Source organism: Pseudophryne corroboree, chromosome 2 (genome assembly GCF_028390025.1).
Source record: "Pseudophryne corroboree isolate aPseCor3 chromosome 2, aPseCor3.hap2, whole genome shotgun sequence".
NCBI lineage: Eukaryota > Metazoa > Chordata > Amphibia > Anura > Myobatrachidae > Pseudophryne > Pseudophryne corroboree.
This window is the reverse complement of record NC_086445.1, coordinates 135977980-136003519: the sequence shown is the minus strand read 5'-3', so window position 1 is coordinate 136003519 and position 25540 is coordinate 135977980.

The window sequence follows — 25540 nt, the reverse complement described above, 5'->3', positions numbered from 1 at the left end:
TTACATAGCGCCAGCATATTCCATTGTGCTTTACAGGTGGGAACAAAACAGTCATAAAACAAGATTGAATCATAACAGACAGAGAGGTAAGAGGGCCCTGCTTGCAAGTTTACAATCTATACTATTACGGCATAACTCAGGGCCGGCTCTAGGCATGTTCGAATAGAGTGACCGCGCAGGGCGCCACCCTTAATGGGCGCCACGCGCTGGCGCCGCCATATTCGATGCTGGAGCCGGCCCTGTGTGTGTGCTGCTGCAGCATTTGGCGGTCGCGCTGTGTATGCGCGCTGCGCGGCGCCGGTATCTAACGTCAGACGCCGGCGCCGCGCATAGCCCGCCTGCACAAGTGGCCGCCCACCCGCCCGCCAGCCCGGACCCAGGCTCAGGCTCACTCGCCCGGCCTCCCGCCCGCCCGCCCGCCAGCGCTCCCACACAGGCGGACAGCAGTACTCCTCCCCAGCGCCGCAGGTATTTTTTTTTTGGGGGGGGGGGGGGGAGATCCGCACTGTGGGGGCATTTCTGGCACACAGGGGGCATTTTTGGTTATGTGGGGGCATTTCTGGCACTGTGGGGGCATTTCTGGCTCTGTGGGGGGCATTTCTGGCACTGTGGGGGCATTTCTGGCACTGTGGGGGCATTGCATATCTGGCTCTGTGGGGGCATATTTGGCACTGTGGGGGCATATCAGGCACTGTGGGGACATATCTGGCCCTGTGGGGGCATATCAGGCACTGTGGGGACATATCTGGCACTGTGGGGGCATTTCTGGCACTGTGGGGGCATTTATCTGGCTCTGTGGGGGCATTTATCTGGCTCTGTGGGGGCATTTATCTGGCACTGTGGGGGCATTTCTGGCACTGTGGGGGCATTTCTGGCACTGTGGGGGCATATCAGGCACTGTGGGGACATATCAGGCACTGTGGGGGCATATCTGGCACTGTGGGGGCATATCTGGCACTGTGGGGGCATATCTGGCACTGTGGGGGCATATCTGGCACTGTGGGGACATATCTGGCACTGTGGGGGCATTTATCTGGCTCTGTGGGGGCATTTATCTGGCTCTGTGGGGGCATTTATCTGGCACTGTGGGGGCATTTCTGGCACTGTGGGGGCATTTCTGGCACTGTGGGGGCATTTCTGGCACCGTGGGGGCATATCTGGCACTGTGGGGGCATATCTGGCACTGTGGGGACATATCTGGCTCTGTGGGGGCATTTATCTGGCACTGTGGGGGCATTTATCTGGCACTGTGGGGGCATTTATGTATCAGGCACCGTGGGGGCATTTATGTATCAGGCACCGTGGGGGCATTTATGTATCAGGCACCGTGGGGGCATTTATGTATCATGCACCGTGGGGGCATTTATGTATCATGCACCGTGGGGGCATTTATGTATCAGGCACCGTGGGGACATTTATGTATCTGGCACCGTGGGGGCATTTATGTATCTGGCACCGTGGGGGCATTTATGTATCAGGCACCGTGGGGGCATTTATGTATCTGGCACCGTGGGGGCATTTAAGTATCTGGCACCGTGGGGGCATTTATGTATCTGGCACCGTGGGGGCATTTATGTATCTGGCACCGTGGGGGCATTTCTTGCACTGTGGGGGCATTTCTTGCACTGTGGGGACATTTCTTGCACTGTGGGGGCATATCTTGCACTGTGAGGGCATTAATGTATGTGGCACTGTGGGGGCATATCTGCGCTGTGGGGGCATTTATCCATCTGGAACTGTGTGGCCATTTATGTAGCTGGCACTGCTGGGGGGCATGTCACGTGTAGCTGGCACTGCTGGGGGGCATGTCATGTGTAGCTGGCACTGCTGGGGGGCATATCATGTAGTGTTCCCGCTAGGCGTCTGTGGCTGGGCAGTGTGTCTCAGTGCTCTACCTGGCGCAATGTGTCTAACGTGCTCTTATAGGAGGTTCAACCTGGTGCAATGTGTATTAGCTGCACTACTGTGTGGTGTAATGTGAATTGCCACTATAATGTGGCTACGCACCTTCCCCCACGAAGTAACTCCCCTAAATTTTTCATGTCCATGCTTTAGCGTGTGGAAATGGGAACAACAAGCATTACAGTATGTACATCATTTTGCCCACCTAACTTAAAAATGTGCCCTCCCTGTGATCAGCAACCTGCCCTAAAAAGTGAACACTAGCACGTGTAGCTGGCACTGCTGGAGGGCATGTCATGTGTAGCTGGCACTGCTGGGGGACGAGACCACGCCCACTTTTCCAAGAGGCCACGCCCACTTTTCCAAGAGCGCGCGCGCCTTCGGCGCGCGCATGGGGGGGGGGGGGGGGGCACTTTTACATTTTCTCGCTCAGGGTGCTAGTAGGCCTGGAGCCGGCCCTGGCATAACTGTATATATAATTAACCTTTATTAATGAAATAGCAACGACTTTCTCATCATATGTTCCGTACGTATATTATGTAACAACACTTTAAATCTTCCATGGATCCCACCTTGACCATGGAGTTCAACTTTTATCTGTTTGGTAGTTTTCCTTGGCTCTTTTTCTACCAAACTCACTATCTTCTATTTAATAAGGGGTCAACATCACTCTTGTGGCCGTGTCCAGATAGATTGGCTACAGCCCCATGGACTTCAAACTTCCTAATACTATTTCCAGCCGTAGTCACAGAGGATTGTAGTTATGAACCCGGTGATCATGATCCCGGCTGTCAGCATACCGACGCCACTCGCCACATGCGACAGGGTTTCAGCCGGCGCTACCCGCTGTGCTCTCCCTGTCTCCCCGGCTGCTGTGCCTGTCACACTGTACAGGCAGTGGCAGCTAGGAGCCTCCCCCTACTCCCCCCCCCCTGCAGTGTCTCCATATCGCGTGCATGACCTCGGAGGTGCGCGTGCGCGTGGCCTCAGAGGTGCAGGTGAGCAGGCCAGAGCAGTTTAAACTTCACTGTCGGGAGAGGAGGGGGGTACAGTGTGAGTGCGCGTGTGTTAATTGTGTGTGTGTGTATGTGTGGGACAGTGTGACTGTGTGTCAATTTTTGTGTGCGTGTGTGGGGTTTGGGGGTGGCCAGTCTGTGTGTGTGTAATCTACAGTCTGACTGTGTGTGTGTGTGTGTGTGTGTGTGTGTGTGTGTGTGTGTGTGTGTGTGTGTGTGTGTAAGTAAGTAAGTAAGGGGGTGGGGCAGTCTGTGTGTGTGGGTGGGATGCTTACCGCCACGGTAAGCATTAGTACCATGTACCACAGAGGCCATTTACCGAAGAGGGATATGTATTAAACCACGTGCACTGAGATGCCCTTCTCAGTCACCATCCAGCTGGGTGGCCGATCCGGGCGGGTGGAAAGCCAGCAGCAGGGGCAGCATGTCGGATATCAGCAGCCGAGGGTGCGGGCTGTAAGGCATGTGCGCAGCCCAAATGCGGAGATCGGCAGCATGTTGACTGGCAACAAGTGGCTTCTGCTTTCGCGTTCAACATGGTGCCGATCTCCGGCTTTGGGCTACGCAGGGTTCAGGGGATGGGTGTCCTCTGCCGGTGTACTGCAGCTCTGGGGGTTGCAGTCTCCGGAGGCTCTCAGCACTGTTGAATATCCAGCTGCCTCAAGTATGTACAGCCCGCACCCTCGGCTGCTGATATCCGGCATGCTGCTGCTGCTGTTGGCTGTCCCCCGCCCGGCTCGGCCACACAGCTGTGAGAAGGGCATCTCAGTTCCAGAGGTTAAATACATATGCCTCAATAAATGGCCTCTGCGGTAAACGATACTAATGCTTACCGTGGCAGTAACAGCGGGGAGAAGAACCCCTTCGGAGCGCAGCAGACCACAGTGAAAAGGGTGCATCCCTGGTGCGGTGCTCTGCATCCTGGGTGGTGCCGAAGATGTGGAGTGTCGGAGGTGGCAGAAGCGCTGCAGCTTGGGGTGAGAAACCGCTGCAACCCTTTCGCTGCTAAACTCTGCAATTAGTCAATTAAGGGGGTAGGCTCCCCTCACCACAGTGCCCTGCAGGATTAGTTTAAGGGGGTATGATCCCCTCACCACAGTGCCCCACAGGCCTTGTTAATTAAGGGGGTAGGATCCCCTCACTCTATAATGTGAATTTTGGCTCATACCATGTGCTGTAACATGAATTTCGGCTCATACCGTGTGCTATAATGTGAATTTCGGCTCATACCGTGTGCTATTATGTGAATTTTGGCTCATACCGTGTGGGGTAATGTGAATTTCGGCTCATACCGTGTGGGGTAATGTGAATTTCTGCTTATACCATGTGCTGTAATGTGAATTTCGGCTCATACCGTGTGCTATAGTGTGAATTTCGGCTCATACCGTGTGGGGTAATGTGAATTTCGGCTTATACCGTGTGCTATAATGTGAAAGGTGCACCAGTACTAGATAGTATAAGGGGTCCTACTACACTGAAGGAACCGCCCCTTTTGAGTGACCACACCCCCTTTTCCGAAGCGCGCGCGCCGATAATTGTTATCTACACTTTTTCATTCCCCCTTCAAAAATTCCACTTCGACCACTGCACCTACATCTATACATACACACCCTGACATCTTTATATACAGTGACACCGGTGGCGTGTGCACATACTTTTCTTTTGTATTTTTTTTTTTTTGGGGGGGGGGCGCCATTGTTGATCTTGCCCTGGGCTCCAAAAACCCTAGTTACGCCTTTGCCCGAACATCAAGCTGCTTTAACATGGTCTTATAGCCTTTACCTTTAATAAACTTGTCTAACATTTATTTCTGATTTCCTCAGACAATTCTTTCTATTGCTTTCTCTGGTCCCTGTTCAGAGTGGTGCACACAATGATACCAAACAGCAGAGTGACTACCTTTCTTAATTTAAATAAGCTGAATGGCTAATTAGAATATTGAATACATGCATCCCTGCCAACCGTTCCGAATTCAGCGGGACAGTCACGGTTTTCGGCTACTGTCCCGCTGTCCCACTTACGGGCCACAGTGTCCCATGGGCGGTGGGGAGGTTGGGGGTCCACTCTGTCACCGCTGCTCTGCATAGCATCATCCACACAGTGCAGAAAGAAGCCGGGGGCTGCCCAGTAGCTCCCAGGGCGCTGGGAAAGCCCACTGCATGACAAGAAATGGGGATGTGAATGCATGTTTGATAAGTTTTCCTGACAAATGAAGCATTGTGTGAACAAACTGTAAGGGTACCAACAAATGTGCGCTTGTCTATATAGTGGCAGTGCAACGAGATTATGCACACCTATCATTCTCGAGTTTATAAAGATTTTAGCTATCCTACATTGGTGAGCTTCAATATAGGGTGAAGCAATCAGTCTATGATTGTGAATTCTGAATGCTTATTGAATAAACCATTGACATAAAGCGTTGTCATGTAAATAGCATTTCCCAAGAGGCATTTCTATAAATAGGACTGGCTTATTTGCATATTGTCTCTTAGGAACCCTCTTATTATGATCCCTTATCCTTTTCATGTTGCCACTCAGGCTGCCTCTTTATCTATCACTTCCCTATCCAGCACCAAATAAACCAAATGGAAGGACTAAACAGTCAGCAGTACTGACCCATGTTATGGAAAGAGCTACCATGCAAATTGCATTTCTCTAAAGTCTCTTCACTTGAATAATATACCTATTAGTATCACACCAAAATAATATTTTATCAGTATTGTTTATTTATTTATTTAACACCAAAGTATTCATGGCGCCATACAGGCAAATTACAGAGTAACATACATATTATGCAGCCTATTCAAATAGACGGTACATTTAAAATGACACAACACAGTAGTAATGCACTTTACACACATAATGCAACACAATAGTACTGCACTTTATATACTTATTGCCACACAGTAATGTCCCTTACACATTATGCTACACATTTGTAGTGCCATTAGGTAAATTATGCCACAAATTAGTAGTGCCCTTATACACATTATGCCACACATTAGTAGTACCCTTAAACATTATACCACACATTAGTTGTGCCCTTATACAATATGCCACACATTAGTAGTGCCCTTAAACATTATACCACACATTAGTTGTGCCCTTATACACTATGCCACACATTAGTAGTGCCCTTAAACATTATACCACACATTAGTTGTGCCCTTATACAATATGCTACACATTAGTAGTGCCCTTACACACTATGCCACACAGTAGTACCCCTTATACATGTCATGCCACACAGTAGTAATGCGCCTTATATGCATAATGCCACACATTAGTAGTGCCATTTATATGCATAATGCAACACAGTAATGTCCCTTACACAATGTATCACACATTAGTAGTGCCCTTAAACACTATGCCACATATTAGTATTGCCCTTACTCACTATGGCATACTTTGAAGAAGCAAGTTGGCAGTATCAGCTTAGTGTGGAGTGTGGCGGCTGATACTGCACCAAACTCTAGTACCAAATGTGGCACCAGAAACATAGATGGCAGGAGTATAGCAGCTCCTTAAAAGGAAGGAACTGGCCCAAAATATCTGAAGGCCGCGATGGCGTCCAGTCCATTAGGTAGAGGTGAGTGAGGCGACAGGGCTGCTGCAACATCAGGTAGGCTCAGTAAGTGGAGGCTGAGAGTTGATGTAAAGCGTCTTCTGTTGTGCATGAGGCGATTTGCAGCAGCCGTGGTCAGCACCTTGAGAATGCAATTGCGACCAGAAAAGTAGGCCACATTGGTCCTGGCACTGTGATTTATGGTGAGAAGCTGTCCCTAGCCGCAGCCAGAGGGAAGCAGGGGCAATGTGCTGTGTCGGCATTTTAGAGATGGGGGACCAATGCTGTAGGGCTCCATTGGGCTTGCAGGTGGTTAGAGCAGGAAGCTGTACAATTAGTAGCAGTGCGCCATCTCAGCAACACCCTTTAAATCCGGTGCCCATGCTCGACTAGCACCATACCCCCATAGTTGCATCCATGCAGTGACCCTGTGCCCTGGGAGTGCAGACAGGTAGAATCAGAACTGCTGATTGATTGGTGGGAAATTGGAGACATGGAAAGTGCAAGATGATGATAAGAGGATGAAGGGCCCAGCCATTGAGAACTTAAAGTCTAAGGGAGTTGGCGGGACAGGCCTGGGAATTGATCTGGGAAGAGACAAGAAGGGAGCACATTTGGAGCTCTGCAGGCTGGGAGAGAGTCTTATAGGGTGGGCAGTGAGGTCCAGAGGCATGGAGCAATGCAGGAAAAGTCTTGGATATGGCAGAGGGAGGATGTAAAAGTCATGGCGGAAAGGCAACAGATAGAATTTTTTTTTTTTTTTTACCCAAATGTATTTTATTGAGATGAGATGCAAAACAGAGGTGTTACAAAGTAAAACCATTGTCAAAAAGGAAAATAAGAACTAAGAAACAACAATGTTGTACATTAGCATACGAAAGAACATATGAAAGTGTTCCTTAGATTCCTTTTTAAACACCAACAAAGATAGAATCCCCCCCAAAAAAAAACCTTGAAACAGTCTCATCCATTTTTCGATTTTATAAGAAGAAAAGTAGGGAAAGAGAAGGAAGATAGAGAAAGTACAAGAAGAAAGATAAAGGTGTAGAGGAAAGACAAGAGAAAGACGATGGAAGTACCTCGACTGGTCAAGTCCATGGCCTAACCGCGATATAGTCTAACGTTGAGCTGGCTACATCAGTCATAGAAGGGTGATTGAGAAGTGGTCAGTTAAAAGCAGGGGGAGCTTGAAAGTAGGAGGTCCAGGGTTCCCAGACTTTAATACATTTTTTGGAAGATCCCATCAAAATGCTAGTGATACATTCTATGGAATGGATATGCCAAATCTTACCTATAATTACCTCCAAAATAGGAGTTTCAGTTGATTTCAAGGCAGAAGTTATGACACATCTGGCTGCTAAAGTAACGTGAGTAAATAACTTATTTTGGTGTCGGGAGCCTTCAGGGATACTTACATTGAGAAGGAAATATACGGGATCTGGATATCCAAAATGGAGGTGGCAAGAGCACCGAACTCCTTTCATAGAATAGTTTGTCTTGAACAATTCCACCAGATGTGGAGAAATGTTCCGTCAGTCATATTACATCGCCAACACAATAGAGAGATAGTTCAGGATACATTTTATTAAGTCAAGTAGGGACGTAGTGCCATCTATAGAATAACTTGTATGTGTTTCCTTTTGCTCGCACAAAGATAGAGCTTGAGGCTATATTAGAGTAGATATCAGTCCAATCGTCATTATCTAACGTTACCTGGCTCCATCCCCCAAGTCCGTTTCCCAAGCCCTTTTGAGAGATTCTCTGTCTGTCAGGGAAGGGGGAAGAAGTGATTAATATAAAATAGAGATAATCCCTTTAGTTGAAACCTTATGAAGAGCAGAGTCTTCTACCGTAGTGAGAGATCTATGGTTGAGTTGGGATGTTATCGTGGAATGGAAGTGTCGGATTTGTAAATATTAACAAAAATTTTTTATGAGGAATGAAAAAATATGTTTAAAAATCAGAGAAAGCGGAGAAGGATGAGTTCTGAGTGATATCATTCAGAAGTCTTATACCATTATTTTGCCAATATCTGAAGGTTATCAAACAGAGGGATTAAGGGACTGGGGTATGGGGCTATATTGTATATGCGATTAGCTGTGTCCCATAAATCAAGAGAATAAGAAATAACAGGGTGAGAAAGGGTAGTCCGAGGGCGAGCAGATCTAGGGAGCCAAAGTAAGGAAGATATCGTGTGCAATTGATGAACATTAGTTTCTATTAGAACCCACATCCTCTCAGAGAGGGGCCCCTTCCACAATATACATTGTGCCAATTTAGTAGCTAAGTAATAAAATGTGAAGTTTGGGACCCCAGACTACAATTTGAGGTGTGTTTTTGTATTACCTCATGCCTTACTCGAGGTCGTTTTTTAGACCAGATAAATTGTGCCGTAGTGCATTGTAGGTGTTTGAAAACATAGGGAGGGACCCGAATTGGTAATGTTTTAAATAAATATAACAACCTGAGCAATAAATTCATTTTAACGGCATTAATACGGCTGATCTATGATATATGATGACTTCCCCAGTTGTCAATATCTTTCTGAAACTGTGTGAGCAATTTAGGATCATTAGCCTGAGTTGTCGATAATTTTTGGTAATAGAGATTCCAAAATATTTTAGTTGGTCCCTATTCCACTGAAAGTGATAAAATTGTTCTAGGATATTTTTAGAGCTTTGAGGAATATAAAAATCAAGAACCTCAGTTTTTTGTGTGTTAATTTTATAGCCAGAGAGTACAACAAATTCCTCTATTTCCCGAAATAAGTGGGGCAGAAAATGGATTGGGTCAGTTATCGTAAGAAGGACTTCATCCGCATAGAGAACAATTTTATGTTCAGTAGACCCAATCTTTATGCCCTTTATATGCGGGTTAGCGCGTATTCGCGCAGCGAGAGGTTCTATTGATAGGGCAAATATGAGAGGGGATGGGGACAACCTTGTCGGGTCCCATAGGATATCGGAAAAGGAGAAGACATAACCCCGTTGGTCAGCACAGTCGCTCTAGGCGATTTATATAGGGCGGCTACTCCATGAAAAAAACGATCATTAAAATCCATAGATTGAAGAGTATAAAACATGAAGGGCCAGTGGATTGAGTCGGACACTTTTTTAGCATCCAAAGCTAATATCAAGGCCCAAAGTTTCTGTCTATGTATTTCATGGATCAGATCAATCGTCCGACTCGTGTTGTCAAGCGCTTGTCGCCCCGGTATAAAGCCGACCTGATCTGTATGGACCAGCCTAGGGAGTAGAGGAGCCAATCTATTTGCCAACTGTTTCGCGTAGATTTTAATATCAACATGTAGTAGCGAGATGGGTCTGTAGTTAGTTACTGATTCAAGATCACGATCCGGCTTTGGAACGAGAACTATGTTGGCCAAGGTGGTCATAGTATCGAAAGATTCTACATCCAACAGGTCATTAAAAAAAAGTATTTTAAAAAGGGGATAAGGGTGGTAGCAACATTTTGTAATATTGAGGTATAAAACTGTCAGAGCCAGGGGCCACAGACGCTTTAAGTAAATAAATAAATAATAAGTCCCTTAATGGCTGAAGTTTTCCGCCCCTGTACTGTGTATATATATATATATATATATATACACACACACATAGTCAACATGGGCAAATGGTCGACACATGAAAATGTCGACATGATTTTTTTTTTCTTTTTTTGGTGTCGTTTTCTGCGTAAAGTGACAGGGAACCCCAATTAGTGCACCATGTCCCCTCGCATGGCTTGCTTCGCGTTCCCAATCATAGTCAACGTGGATTGTAAAGTATGAAAAAGGTCCAAAAAAGATTTTTGGGGAAAAAAACTCATGTCGACCTTTTCATGTGTCGACCTTGCATGTGTCGACCATTTTCATGTGTCGACCATTTGTCCATGTCAGTGTCGACCAACAGTGGCAGACCTAATGAGTGTCTACCTTGGGGACTCCGTAAGGACCATGGGGAATAGACGGGCTCCGCAGGAGACATGGGCACTTTAAGAAAGAATTTAGATTCTGGTGTGCTCTGGCTCCTCCCTCTATGTCCCTCCTCCAGACCTCAGTTTGAATCTGTGCCCGGACGAGCTGGGTGCTGTTCAGTGAGCTCTACTGAGCTTGCTGTAAGAAAGTATTTTGTTAGGTTTTTTATTTTCAGGGAGCTCTGCTGGCAACAGACTCCCTGCATCGTGGGACTGAGGGGAGAGAAGCAGCCCTACTCTCTGCAGATAGGTCCTGCTTCTTAGGCTACTGGACACCATTAGCTCCAGAGGGATCGTACACAGGATCTCACCCTCGTCGTCCGATCCCAGAGCCGCGCCGCCGTCCCCCTCGCAGAGCCGGAAGACAGAAGCCGGGTGAGCATAAGAAGCAAGAAGACTTCTAAATCGGCGGCAGAAGACTCCAGTCTTCACTAAGGTAGCGCACAGCACTGCAGCTGTGCGCCATTGCTCCCACATACACCCACATACTCCGGTCACTGTAAGGGTGCAAAGCGCAGGGGGGGCGCCCTGGGCAGCAATTAGGACCTCTTGGCAAAAGTTTGACATATATACAGTTGGGCACTGTATATATGTATGAGACCCCGCCATAATATTGCACATAAAAGCGGGACAGAAGCCCGCCGCTGAGGGGGCGGGGCTTCTTCCTCAGCACTCACCAGCGCCATTTTTTCTCCACAGCTCCGCTGAGAGGAAGCTCCCCAGGCTCTCCCCTGCAGATACACGGTAGAAGAGGGTAAAAAGAGAAGGGGGGGGGCACATAATTAGGCGCAAAAATCATTATAACAGCGGCTACTGGGTTAACATTAAGTTACTGTGTTATTCCTGGGTTATATAGCGCTGGGGTGTGTGCTGGCATACTCTCTCTCTGTCTCTCCAAAGGGCCTTGTGGGGGAACTGTCTTCAAAAAGAGCCTCCCCTGTGTGTGTGGTGTGTCGGTACGCTTGTGTCGACATGTTTGACGAGGAAGGCTATGTGGAAACAGAGCGGGAGCAAATGAATGTGGTGTCTCCGCCGACGGCGCCGACACCTGATTGGATGGATATGTGGAAGGTTTTAAATGATAATGTTAATTCCTTGCATAAAAGGTTGGATAAAGCTGAAGCCTTAGGACAGTCAGGGTCTCAGCCCGTGCCTGATCCTATGTCGCAGAGGCCGGCAGGGTCTCAGAAGCGCCCACTATCCCAAATTGTTGACACTGATACCGACATGGATTCTGACTCCAGTGTCGATTACGATGATGCAAAGTTACAGCCTAAATTGGCTAAATCCATCCGTTATATGATTATAGCAATTAAGGATGTGTTGCACATCACAGAGGAAACCCCAGTCCCTGACAAGAGGGTTCATATGTATGGGAGAAAAAGGCAGATGGTGACCTTTACCCCTTCACACGAGCTAAATGAGTTATGTGAAAAGGCTTGGGAATCTCCAGATAAAAAACTGCAGATTTCTAAACGGATGCTTATGGCGTATCCTTTCCCGCCAACGGACAGGTTACGCTGGGAATCCTCCCCTAGGGTGGACAAAGCTTTAACACGCTTATCAAAGAGGGTAGCCCTGCCGTCACAGGATACGGCCACCCTGAAAGATGCTGTGGATAGAAAGCAAGAGGGTACCCTGAAGTCCATTTATATACACATTCAGGTACCTTATTAAGGCCGGCAATTGCGTCGGCCTGGGTGTGTAGTGCTGTAGCAGCATGGACGGATACCTATCTGAGGAACTTGATACCTTAGACAAGGATACTATATTAATGACCCTGGGGCATATAAAAGACGCTGTCCTATATATGAGAGATGCTCAAAGAGACATTAGCCTACTGGGCTCTAGAATAAATGCAATGTCGATTTCTGCCAGAAGGGTCCTGTGGACTCGGCAATGGACAGGTGATGCCGACTCAAAAAGGCACATGGAGGTTTTACCTTGCAAGGGTGAGGAATTGTTTGGGGACGGTCTCTCGGACCTGGTCTCCACAGCTACTGCTGGAAAGTCAAATTTTTTGCCATATGTTTCCTCACAACCTAAGAAAGCACCGTATTACCAAATGCAGTCCTTTCGATCACAAAAAGGCAAGAAAGTCCGAGGTGCGTCCTTTCTTGCCAGAGGCAGGGGCAGAGGAAGGAAGCTGCACAACGCAGCTAGTTCCCAGGAACAGAAGTCCTCCCCGGCTTCCACTAAATCCACCGCATGACGCTGGGGCTCCACAGGCGGAGCTAGGCCCGGTGGGAGCGCGTCTCCGAAATTTCAGCCACAAGTGGGTACACTCCCAGTTGGATCCCTGGGCAATAGAGATTGTGTCTCAGGGATACAAGCTGGAATTCGAAGAGATGCCCCCTCACCGTTACCTCAAATCGGCCCTGCCAGCTTCCCCCTTAGAGAGGGAAATAGTGTTAGCTGCAATTCACAAATTGTATCTTCAACAGGTGGTGGTCAAGGTTCCCCTCCTTCAACAAGGGAAGGGTTATTATTCGACCATGTTTGTGGTACCGAAACCGGACGGTTCGGTCAGACCCATATTGAATTTAAAATCCCTGAACATATACCTGAAAAGGTTCAAGTTCAAGATGGAATCGCTCAGAGCGGTCATCGCAAGCCTGGAAGGGGGGGATTTTATGGTGTCTCTGGACATAAAGGATGCATACCTTCATGTCCCCATTTATCCACCTCATCAGGCGTACCTCAGATTTGTGGTACAGGATTGTCATTACCAATTCCAGACGTTGCCGTTTGGTCTCTCCACGGCACCGAGAATATTTACCAAGGTAATGGCGGAAATGATGGTACTCCTGCGGAAGCAAGGGGTCACAATTATCCCATACTTGGACGATCTCCTCATAAAAGCGAGGTCAAGGGAGCAGTTGCTGATCAGCGTAGCACGCTCTCTGGAAGTATTACAACAACACGGCTAGATTCTAAATATTCCAAAGTCGCAGTTGACTCATCTGCCTTTCCTGAGCATGATTCTGGACACAGACCAGAAGAGGGTTTATCTCCCGATGGAGAAGGCTCAGGAGCTCATGACACTGGTCAGAGACCTATTAAAACCAAAACAGGTGTCGGTGCATCACTGCACGCGAGTACTGGGAAAGATGGTGGCATCATACGAGGCCATTCCCTTCGGCAGGTTCCATTCGAGGACCTTTCAATGGGATCTACTGGACAAGTGGTCCGGATAACATCTTCAGATGCATCGGTTAATCACCCTATCCCCCAGGGCCAGGGTGTCTCTCCTGTGGTGGCTGCAAAGTGCTCACCTTCTCGAAGGTCGCAGAGTCGGCATTCAGGACTGGGTCCTGGTGACCACGGATGCAAGCCTCAGAGGGTGGGGGGCAGTCACACAGGGAAGAAATTTCCAAGGTCTGTGGTCAAGTCAGGAGACTTGCCTTCACATCAACATCCTGGAACTAAGGGCCATATACAATGCCCTACGTCAAGCGGAGTCCCTACTTCGCGACCAACCGGTTCTGATTCAGTCAGACAACATCACCGCAGTGGCTCATGTGAACCGACAAGGCGGCACAAGGAGCAGGGTGGCAATGGCGGAAGCCACCAGAATTCTTTGCTGGGCGGAGAATCACGTAAGCGCACTGTCAGCAGTGTTCATTCCGGGAGTGGACAACTGGGAAGCAGACTTCCTCAGCAGGCACGACCTCCACCCGGGAGAGTGGGGACTTCATCAAGAAGTCTTCACGCAGGTTGCAAGTCGGTGGGAACTGCCACAGGTGGACATGATGGCATCCCGCCTCAACAAAAAACTACAGAGGTATTGCGCCAGGTCAAGAGACCCTCAGGCGATAGCTGTGGACGCACTGGTGATGCCGTGGGTGTTCCAGTTGGTCTGTGTATTTCCTCCTCTTCCTCTCATACCCAAGGTGCTGAGAATCATAAGAAAAAGAGGAGTGAGAACAATACTCATTGTTCCGGATTGGCCAAGAAGGACTTGGTATCCAGATCTGCAAGACATGCTCACAGAGGACCCGTGGCCTCTGCCTCTAAGACAGGACTTGTTGCAACAGGGGCCCTGTCTGTTCCAAGACTTACCGCGGCTGCGTTTGACGGCATGGCGGTTGAACGCCGGATCCTAGCAGAAAAAGGCATTCCAGATGAAGTTATTCCTACGCTGATAAAGGCTAAGAAGGACGTGACGGCTCAACATTATCACCGTGTATGGCGAAAATATGTGGCTTGGTGTGAGGCCAGGAATGCCCCTACGGAGGAATTCCAGCTGGGCCGTTTCCTTCACTTCCTACAATCAGGAGTGACTTTAGGCCTAAAATTGGGTTCCATTAAGGTCCAGATTTCGGCCCTATCCATTTTCTTTCAAAAAGAACTGGCTTCTCTGCCTGAAGTTCAGACGTTTGTAAAGGGAGTGCTGCATATTCATCCCCCTTTTGTGCCTCCAGTGGCACCTTGGGATCTTAACGTGGTGTTGAGTTTCCTGAAATCACACTGGTTTGAACCACTCAAAACGGTGGGATTGAAATATCTCACGTGGAAGGTGGTCATGCTATTAGCCTTGGCTTCGGCTAGGCGTGTGTCAGAATTGGCGGCTTTGTCACATAAAAGCCCTTATCTGGTTTTCCATGCGGATAGAGCAGAATTGCGGACCCGCCCACAATTTCTGCTGAAAGTGGTTTCATCCTTTCATATAAACCAACCTATTGTGGTGCCTGTGGCTACTACTGAATTGGAGGATTCCGAGTCACTGGATGTGGTCAGGGCTTTGAAGGTTTATGTAGCCAGAACGGCTAAAGTCAGGAAACTGAATCTTTGTTTATCCTGTATGCTTCCAACAAGCTTGGGGCGCCTGCTTCAAAGCAAACTATTGCTCGCTGGATCTGTAACACGATTCAGCAGGCTCTTTCTGCGGCTGGGTTGCCGCTGCCTAAATCAGTTAAGGCCCATTCCACAAGGAAGGTGGGCTCTTCTTGGGCGGCTGCCCGAGGGGTCTCGGCATTACAGCTTTGCCGAGCGGCTACTTGGTCAGGTTCAAACACCTTTGCAAAGTTCTACAAGTTTGATACCCTGGCTGAGGAGGACCTTGTGTTTGCTCAATCGGTGCTGCAGAGTCATCCGCACTCTCCCGCCCGGTTGGGAGCTTTGGTATAATCCCCATGGTCCTTACGGAGTCCCCAGCATCCACTAGGACGTTAGAGAAAATAAGATTTTACTTACCGGTAAATCTATTTCTCGTAGTCCGTAGTGGATGCTGGGCGCCCGTCCCAAGTGCGGACTTCTTCTGCAATGCTTGTATATAGTTATTGCTTAAATAAGGGTTATGTTATAGTTGCATCAGGGTTGATCTGATGCTCTGTTGTTGTTCATACTGTTAACTGGGTAAAGTTATTACAAGTTATACGGTGTGATTGGTGTGGCTGGTATGAGTCTTACCCTGGATTCCCAAAATCCTTTCCTTGTACTGTCAGCTCTTCCGGGCACAGTTTCTCTAACTGAGGTCTGGAGGAGGGACATAGAGGGAGGAGCCAGAGCACACCAGAATCTAAATTCTTTCTTAAAGTGCCCATGTCTCCTGCGGAGCCCGTCTATACCCCATGGTCCTTACGGAGTCCCCAGCATCCACTACGTACTACGAGAAATAGATTTACCGGTAAGTAAAATCTTATTATTTTTCTTCAACAGTGCGCCAAACAAGAAAGTCCTCTCTTTTCTCTTTCTCTTCTTGTATGTACATTAACTTATTTATTGACTTTGTGGTGCACCACCAGCAGTGATTATATGGATAGTTAGTCCTTACACTTTACTAATGCTGGTTTCGTTTTCTATTGTAGTTATTCTTTGATCTTTTCTATTTTTTTGCTGGTGCGGAGTCACACCTGCTCTATTGTTAAGTTCGTTTAACTTTCAGGGAAATGCAATACCTTATAATACTATGGTTCGGGCCGCTGCGGCCGCTGAATGTAATCGATAACCCCTGCGATGTGTATACACGTTGCGTATTCACGCCGACACGCTATGCGCAGGATACAGCGACACGTGTGGCTGAATACACTTCTATACACTTCTATACCCAAACAAGAATGGAAGGCGACACCAGTAGTATATGTTATGTTGTGGTCTAACGCAGCAACAAATCCGGTCCTCAGTCAGTCTTAGCAAGATGACCTTTGGAGAATTAGCCTGAGGCCGGCCAGGAGGCCTTACTTTTATACAATGGTCCAAAACACAATACAATACAAAGGGCACTGTAAGCTCTTCTTCCATAGGTCAAGGGGCCGGTCATTTATAGTAAATGAGGGGTCATAGGTTGGTTTGAATAGGTGGGCGATGCTTGGTCCAGGTGTACTTGCAGAGGTCCGCCACTGGGTTCCCGCCGAATATCACGAGTACAGTAATTACAGTAGGTTGTGAATATTGTATTCCTGCACATATGTATGTGCAGGAGCATGCTATAATCTGCAAACTGCGATTGGAATGTAGCCCTTGAAATACTGTACATCTGGATACCAAACACTATGTCCTAACCTAGTTCTGTCCCCTCACATCCTGTAAAGATGGATATCTCTGTTGTTCTATTTCCTAAGTAAATGTAACTTGCTGGTGTGGTGTGTGTAGACTATGTGTAAATTATGCACTATGTGGATAAAATATTGAATATGTCTTTGTGGCTCTGCTACCATAGTCACTCATACCACGCGCTAACACGCAGGGCTTCGCCAGCCAGTGTACACAGTGTGCGGGTATGCGCACGCACGGCAGAACACGTGCACGCACGGAGACCACTCTGTGTGGTGTTTGCACGTGGTGAGTGTAAGTGTAATATTTTCGACTTCGACACTATTCACTCATATCAATGATGACAGCATAAACAGGGTCAACGTTTCAGTCCCCAACAGGACCTTTGTCAAGACCAGTTGAACAGTAGGCAAAGTTACATCCATACTGCCTGTACCTGTGGAACGACATATACCAGCATAGCCATGCCTCATGCTTAATCAATCAACAGCCAAACTACACTAAGGCGACCTAATACTGAAGAAATGTTCCGACTTAAGCACCAATTAATGTTGCCTCAAAGCACCTAACTCATTAGGCCAATATACAAATAACATACTCACTGGGAATACAGTAAAATCATTAACAAGCGGCCGCCGTCCACTATGGAACGCACGCCGCTATACCTGGAATGCAGGTACTTCTGCATCCGTGCGTCACTACAAGTCAGTTGGCCCCACTGTGGAACGCATACCAGCGGAAGCAACGCTGCCGTGGACCGCAGATGCAGCCCAGCCAAATAATCAAACATGTTTAACTCCAGAAAGATAGCAAAAATACCAGTCACATTACATATTTAAGTAAAGCAGGTATAACCAAAGCCAATTAATTTTATTATATTGCGCGCATCCCTGATCTTACATTTGAAGTGGCCGCATCAGGTAAAGAAAACTGCACCGTACATAACAATAGATATGTCACTAATGATCAGTTGTAGCAGCTTGTCTGGTATAGGTAGTTCCACAATGTACAGTATATACACCAATAGATATCACACATACAGAGGTAAGTACATAAAGTGAAAACAAAGACATACAAATGTATAAATATACAAATATATCACTATACGTGTGAAGATCAAAAATTCAATTATAAAGCTGAATCATTGGGTGTAATAAGGTTCATGACCCAAACAGACTTGACTAACCCACAGAAAAATTCAAAAGTTCAAAAATCACAAAAAGATGTTTAAAGAATTTTGTTCATTCAGTTCCTTTTCGGTGATAGTGTCTCGAGAACTTGAATCCAATATGGATTCTACCCCCATGATGTGGGGGTGGGATCCAGTCAATGATCATACACCATAGCTTCAATAGCTGATGTCTCATTTGCAAAAAATGTAATGCTACTGGTTTGTCAGTTTTTCCACTGGCATATGCCAGATGGATAGAGGAACGGTGGTGGTTCATTCGTTCTCTAAATGTCCTGATCGTCTTGCCGACATATACCTTGCCACAAGGGCACGTTAGGTAATAAATGACGTAGTCCAAAAGGCAGGTTAAATGATGCAGTAGTGGAATTTTTGTTCCATACAGAGTTTGACAAAAGTATTGTCCACTTATCAACGACCTACAAGTTGCACATTGCAGGCACTTAAAACATCCATTGTGCTTATTTAGCCACATGGTATTGGATGGTACATCGGGCCTCATAGTGGGTCTCAATAGCATGTCTTTTAGACTGCTCCCATGTCGTATGCTCAGAAGAGGAGGCTTTTTAACAATTTTCTTGAACTTGGGATCTGTGTTGACAATCGAGCAGTGTTTCTTGATCGATCTTTCCACAGAATGTAAATTAGTATTACAACTGGTCTTAAAGATCAAGCGATTAGACCCTGTATTCTGTTTCATCCTTAGAGGTGGATTGTGGTGTATTTTAAGTGCCTTTTGTAGACATCTGTTCACGTCACTATGCTTATAACCACGTTCCACAAATCGCATACGGCAGTCCTACAACTGGTGTTTAGCTTTCTCAGCATTAGAATTGTTCCTCAAAACTCTTAAAAATTGTAAAACAGGTAGATTGGATTTCAATTTGTCAGGATGGTGACTGGTAGCCCAGAGCAGTGTGTTGCGATCTGTGGTCTTACGGAACAGTGTATATTCCAAAGTCGTTGAGCTGTTAAAAATTGTAACATCCAAAAAATTAATGTACACACTGCTTACAGTAGCAGTAAATTTATGGGATTGTCAAGTCTGTTGAGGTCATCTACCATAGAATAAAACGATTCTATCGAACCCCTCCATACCAAAAAAAGGTCATCTATGTACCTCTTGCACCTAACCAAATATTTGGCATACTTGGAAAGGATGTATTAATTCTCGTATTTGGCCATATAGAGGTTCGCGACCCCCAGGGCCAAGTCAGAACCCATCGCTGTCCCCGTGAGCTGCATAAAATACTCATCCTGATATTGAAAATGATTATTAGACAACACCAATCTTATCAAATCCAGTATGAACTTGATGGGAGGTCCTTCATAAGGACCTGCAACTAGAGTGTCTCGTACCACCGCAATCCCATCCTCGTGTGGGATGACGGTGTAGAGTGAGCTCACATCCATAGTTGTCAAAAGGCAATCAGCAGCTGTCGTTGATCAGGGCCAGACCCTTCAGGAAGTCACCTGTATCACAGATATAGCTCCCCATTGCCTGTACAGAAGGCTGAAGATAATGATCTACAAAATGGGCCAAAGGCTGCAATAGAGACCCGCGGGCCAAAAATATAGGCCTCCCTGGTGAATTTATCATAGATTTGTGCACCTGCTGGAGGGTGTAAATCACAGGGCAAATAGGGAATTTCACACTCAAAAACCTCATCATTGACCCATGTATTCTGTAATCCTTCAAATGGGGTTTAACTCAACACACAAGTATGTTTGTGTGTCACCCAATTGGGTTCTAATTTCATGATGATACTTGTCGAAGTCCTGAAGGACCACCACTCCGCTCTTATCAGCGTTTCTGATTACCAAAGAAGTATTATTCCTAAGATCCCTAAGTGCTTTCCATTCATCACTGGATAAATTGGAGTATTGTGTTTTTTCATCATCATAAACACATGATGACGTTCAGTGTGCGGGGCAGTGAGGGACTCAGGGAAAATACGAGAGCCTCCCGCTAAATGCGGGAGGGTAGGCAAGTCTGAACCAAAGCCAATTAATTATATTATATTGCGCGCATCCCTGATCTTGCATTTAAAGTAGTGATGTGCACCGGAAATTTTTCGCGTTTTGTGTTTTGGTTTTGGGTTCGGTTCCGCGGCCGTGTTTTGGATTCGGACGCGTTTTGGCAAAACCTCACCGAAAAAATTTTGTCGGATTCGGGTGTGTTTTGGATTCGGGTATTTTTTTCAAAAAACCCTAAAAAACAGCTTAAATCATAGAATTTGGGGGTCATTTTGATCTCATAGTATTATTAACCTCAATAACCATAATTTCCACTCATTTCCAGTCTATTCTGAACACCTCACACCTCACAATATTATTTTTAGTCCTAAAATTTGCACCAAGGTCGCTGGATGGCTAAGCTAAGCGACACAAGTGGCCGACACAAACACCTGGCCAATCTAGGAGTGGCACTGCAGTGTCAGGCAGGATGGCCCTTCAAAAAAATACTCCCCAAACAGCACATGATGCAAAGAAAAAAAGAGGCGCACCAAGGTGGCTGTGTGACTAAGCTAAGCGACACAAGTGGCCGACACAAACACCTGGCCCATCTAGGAGTGGCACTGCAGTGTCAGGCAGGATGGCCCTTCAAAAAAATACTCCCCAAACAGCACATGATGCAAAGAAAAAAAGAGGCGCACCAAGGTGGCTGTGTGACTAAGCTAAGCGACACAAGTGGCCGACACAAACACCTGGCCCATCTAGGAGTGGCACTGCAGTGTCAGACAGGATGGCCCTTCAAAAAAATACTCCCCAAACAGCACATGATGCACAGAAAAAAAAGAGGCGCACCAAGGTGGCTGTGTGACTAAGCTAAGCGACACAAGTGGCCGACACAAACACCTGGCCCATCTAGGAGTGGCACTGCAGTGTCAATCAAGACAGGATGGCCCTTCCAAAAAATTGTCCCCAAACAGCACATGATGCAAAGAAAAAAAGAGGCGCACCAAGGTCGCTGTGTGACTAAGCTAAGCGACACAAGTGGCCGACACAAACACCTGGCCCATCTAGGAGTGGCACTGCAGTGTCAATCAAGACAGGATGGCCCTTCCAAAAAATTGTCCCCAAACAGCACATGATGCAAAGAAAAAAAGAGGCGCACCAAGGTGGCTGTGTGACTAAGCTAAGCGACACAAGTGGCCGACATAAACACCTGGCCCATCTAGGAGTGGCACTGCAGTGTCAGGCAGGATGGCCCTTCAAAAAAATACTCCCCAAACAGCACATGATGCAAAGAAAAAAAGAGGCGCACCAAGGTGGCTGTGTGACTAAGCTAAGCGACACAAGTGGCCAACACAAACACCTGGCCCATCTAGGAGTGGCACTGCAGTGTCAGGCAGGATGGCCCTTCAAAAAAATACTCCCCAAACAGCACATGATGCAAAGAAAAAAAGAGATGCACCAAGGTGGCTGTGTGACTAAGCTAAGCGACACAAGTGGCCGACACAAACACATGGCCCATCTAGGAGTGGCACTGCAGTGTCAATCAAGACAGGATGGCCCTTCCAAAAAATTGTCCCCAAACAGCACATGATGCAAAGAAAAAAAGAGGTGCACCAAGGTCGCTGTGTGACTAAGCTAAGCGACACAAGTGGCCGACACAAACACCTGGCCCATCTAGGAGTAGCACTGCAGTGTCACTCAAGACAGGATGGCCCTTCCAAAAAATTGTCCCCAAACAGCACATGATGCAAAGAAAAAAAGAGGCGCACCAAGGTGGCTGTGTGACTAAGCTAAGCGACACAAGTGGCCGACACAAACACCTGGCCCATCTAGGAGTGGCACTGCAGTGTCAGGCAGGATGGCCCTTCAAAAAAATACTCCCCAAACAGCACATGATGCAAAGAAAAAAAGAGACGCACCAAGGTGGCTGTGTGACTAAGCTAAGCGACACAAGTGGCCGACACAAACACATGGCCCATCTAGGAGTGGCACTGCAGTGTCAGGCAGGATGGCATTTCAAAAAAATTGTCCCCAAACAGCACATGATGCAAAGAAAAATGAAAGAAAAAAAAGGTGCAAGATGGAATTGTCCTTGGGCCCTCCCACCCACCCTTATGTTGTATAAACAGGACATGCACACTTTAACGAACCCATCATTTCAGTGACAGGGTCTGCCATACGACTGTGACTGAAATGACTGGTTGGTTTGGGCCCCCACCAAAAAAGAAGCAATCAATCTCTCCTTGCACAAACTGGCTCTACAGAGGCAAGATGTCCACCTCATCATCATCCTCCGATTCCTCACCCCTTTCACTGTGTACATCCCCCTCCTCACAGATTATTAATTCGTCCCCACTGGAATCCACCATCTCAGGTCCCCGTGTACTTTCTGGAGGCAATTGCTGCTGGTGAATGTCTCCACGGAGGAATTGATTATAATTCATTTTAATGAACATCATCTTCTCCACATTTTCTGGAAGTAACCTCGTACGCCGATTGCTGACAAGGTGAGCGGCTGCACTAAACACTCTTTCGGAGTACACACTGGAGGGAGGGCAACTTAGGTACAATAAAGCCAGTTTCTGCAAGGGCCTCCAAATTGCCTCTTTTTCCTGCCAGTATACGTACGGACTGTCTGACGTGCCTACTTGGATGCGGTCACTCATATAATCCTCCACCATTCTTTCAATGGTGAGAGAATCATATGCAGTGACAGTAGACGACATGTCAGTAATCGTTGGCAGGTCCTTCAGTCCGGACCAGATGTCAGCACTCGCTCCAGACTGCCCTGCATCACCGCCAGCGGGTGGGCTCGGAATTCTTAGCCTTTTCCTCGCACCCCCAGTTGCGGGAGAATGTGAAGGAGGAGATGGTGACGGGTCACGTTCCGCTTGACTTGACAATTTTCTCACCAGCAGGTCTTTGAACCTCTGCAGACTTGTGTCTGCCGGAAAGAGCGATACAACGTAGGTTTTAAATCTAGGATCGAGCACGGTGGCCAAAATGTAGTGCTCTGATTTCAACAGATTGACCACCCGTGAATCCTGGTTAAGCGAATGAAGGGCTCCATCCACAAGTCCCACATGCCTAGCGGAATCGCTCTGTTTTAGCTCCTCCTTCAATGTCTCCAGCTTCTTCTGCAAAAGCCTGATGAGGGGAATGACCTGACTCAGGCTGGCAGTGTCTGAACTGACTTCACGTGTGGCAAGTTCAAAGGGTTGCAGAACCTTGCACAACGTTGAAATCATTCTCCACTGCGCTTGAGTCAGGTGCATTCCACCTCCTTTGCCTATATCGTGGCCAGATGTATAGGCTTGAATGGCCTTTTGCTGCTCCTCCATCCTCTGAAGCATATAGAGGGTTGAATTCCACCTCGTTACCACCTCTTGCTTCAGATGATGGCAGGGCAGGTTCAGGAATGTTTGGTGGTGCTCCAGTCTTCTGTACGCGGTGCCTGAATGCCGAAAGTGGCCCGCAATTCTTCGGGCCACTGACAGCATCTCTTGCACGCCCCTGTCGTTTTTTTAATAATTCTGCACCACCAAATTCAAGGTATGTGCAAAACATGGGACGTGATGGAATTTGCCCAGATGTAATGCACGCACAATATTGCTGGCGTTGTCCGATGTCACAAATCCTCAGGAGAGTCCAATTGGGGTAAGCCATTCTGCGATGATCTTCCTCAGTTGCCGTAAGAGGTTTTCAGCTGTGTGCCTATTCTGGAAAGCGGTGATACAAAGCGTAGCCTGCCTAGGAACGAGTTGGCGTTTGCGAGATGCTGCTACTGGTGCCGCCGCTGCTGTTCTTGCTGCAGGAGGCAATACATCTACCCAGTAGGCTGTCACAGTCATATAGTCCTGAGTCTGCCCTGCTCCACTTGTCCACATGTCCGTGGTTAAGTGGACATTGGGTACAACTGCATTTTTTAGGACACTGGTGAGTCTTTTTCTGAGGTCTGTGTACATTTTTGGTATCGCCTGCCTAGAGAAATGGAACCTAGATGGTATTTGGTACCGGGGACACAGTACCTCAATCAAGTCTCTAGTTGGCTCTGAATTAACGATGGATACCGGAACCACGTTTCTCACCGCCCAGGCTGCCAAGTCCTCAGTTATCCGCTTTGCAGCAGGATGACTGCTGTGATATTTCATCTTCCTCGCAAAGGACTGTTGGACAGTCAATTGCTTACTGGAAGTAGTACAAGTGGTCTTCCGACTTCCCCTCTGGGATGACGATCGACTCCCAGCAGCAACAACAGCAGCGCCAGCAGCAGTAGGCGTTACACTCAAGGATGCATCGGAGGAATCCCAGGCAGGAGAGGACTCGTCAGACTTGGCAGTGACATGGCCTGCAGGACTATTGGCTTTCCTGGGTAAGGAGGAAATTGACACTGAGGGAGTTGGTGGTGTGGTTTGCAGGAGCTTGGTTACAAGAGGAAGGGATTTAGTGGTCAGTGGACTGCTTCCGCTGTCACCCAAAGTTTTTGAACTTGTCACTGACTTATGATGAATGCGCTGCAGGTGACGTATAAGGGAGGATGTTCCGAGGTGGTTAACGTCCTTACCCCTACTTATTACAGCTTGACAAAGGCAACACACGGCTTGACACCTGCTGTCCGCATTTGTGTTGAAATAATTCCACACCGAAGAGCTGATTTTTTTTGTATTTTGACCAGGCATGTCAAGGGCCATATTTCTCCCACGGACAACAGGTGTCTCCCCGGGTGCCTGACTTAAACAGACCACCTCACCATCAGAATCCTCCTTGTCAATTTCCTCCCCAGCGCCAGCAACACCCATATCCTCATCCTGGTGTACTTCAACAGTGACATCTTCAATTTGACTATCAGGAACTGGACTGCGGGTGCTCCTTCCAGCACTTGCAGGGGGCGTGCAAATGGTGGAAGGCGCAAGCTCTTCCCGTCCAGTGTTGGGAAGGTCAGGCATCGCAACCGACACAATTGGACTCTCCTTGGGGATTTGTGATTTTGAAGAACGCACAGTTCTTTGCTGTGCTTTTGCCAGCTTAAGTCTTTTCCTTTTTCTAGCGAGAGGATGAGTGCTTCCATCCTCATTTGAAGCTGAACCACTAGCCATGAACATAGGCCAGGGCCTCAGCCGTTCCTTGCCACTCCGTGTCATAAATGGCATATTGGCAAGTTTACGCTTCTCCTCAGACGCTTTTACTTTTGATTTTTGGGTCATTTTACTGAACTTCTGTGTTTTGGATTTTACATGCTCTCTACTATGACATTGGGCATCGGCCTTGGCAGACGACGTTGATGGCATTTCATCGTCTCGGCCATGACTAGTGGCAGCAGCTTCAGCACGAGGTGGAAGTGGATCTTGATCTTTCCCTTTAACCTCCACATTTTTGTTCTCCATTTTTTAATGTGTGGAATTATATGCCAGTATCAATAGCAATGGCCTACTACTATACTTA